This window comes from Crocodylus porosus, unplaced genomic scaffold, assembly GCF_001723895.1.
Source record: "Crocodylus porosus isolate Cpor-Errol unplaced genomic scaffold, CroPor_comp1, whole genome shotgun sequence".
NCBI lineage: Eukaryota > Metazoa > Chordata > Crocodylia > Crocodylidae > Crocodylus > Crocodylus porosus.
In genome coordinates, this window is record NW_017728947.1 from 90,869,558 (window position 1) to 90,870,825 (window position 1,268).

Sequence of the window (1,268 nt, forward strand, 5' to 3'; positions counted from 1 at the left end):
GGCCCTGACAATCTGCACGCCAGGGTACTCAAGGAGCTGGCGAGCATCATAGCCCAGCCTCTGGCACGGATCTTTGAAACTCTTGGCGCTCTGGTGTAGTGCCCAAAGACTGTGTGCAGGGCGCAAGCCAGCTTGTGACTATTGCCCCAGTGGGTTCTATCTCCTGATGTTAGCTTGTGAGAGGGAGAGGTAGACTCGTAAAGGTTCCAGAAAATTTTATTTGATCTCTTACTTACGCACCACCGGTGTGGATGTGGCTGCACAGGTGGTTACACTTGGATCTGTCCCGGTTCGGGTGAGGGACGAATGAACGGAAAACAGAATGATGAATCCGAGACTGAAAACAACAGTGAACGAATGGTTGATATACGAGATGCCCGAGTGCACAAACGATTGCCTATGGGTTCCGGAGGCAGGAGAAGCCGTGGGAGGCTGGCCAGGCCTACCCACTGAGCAGCGAACGCTTTGGTATTTTTCTGTGCTTTTCCCCGAGCGGAAACTCAACCCTAGCTTTTATAGGCCAGATGACAAGCACAATTTCAAGCCCCGACTGGTCACATATTCGTGCCAAATGTTCGCGGGGTTTTTCCACAGGGGACAGGGTTTCCCCAGCACATGGCCGCGGCCAGCCATGCAGCAAACCAAACAGGGGACGGGGTTTCCCCAGCACATGGCCAGGGCCATGCAGCAAGCCAAATAGGGGCTTTCCAGATTGTGAGGAGAGTGCTGACGGTATCTGTTGCTGGGTAAAGCTGGCAGAGTCCAGCTGGAGCATGACAGACTGGAAGAAAGCCAAGGTGATGCCTATCTTCAAGAAAGGGAGGAAAGTGGATCCGGCTAACTATAGGCCCATCAGCCTGACTTCTATCCTGGGGAAGCTCTTAGAAAAGTTTATTAAAGAGGCCATCCTTAATGGACCAGTGGATGCCAACATACTGAGGGATAGCCAACACGGGTTTGTTGTGGGTAGGTCTTGCTTGACCAATCTCATTTCCTTCTACGATCAGGTGACCTATCAACCTAGAAAAGGGAGAAGACATTGATGTCATATATCTTGACTTCAAAAAAGCCTTTGATCTGGTATCCCATGATCACCTCTTGGCCAAACTGGACAATTGTAGCCTTGGGTCCACCACGATCTGCTGGCTGGGAAATTGGCTCCGTGGTCGAACCTAGAGGGTGGTAATTGATGGCAGTCACTCATCGTGGTGTCCTGTGACCAGTGGGGTCCCCCAAAGCTCTGTCCTTGGACCCATATTGTTCAACAT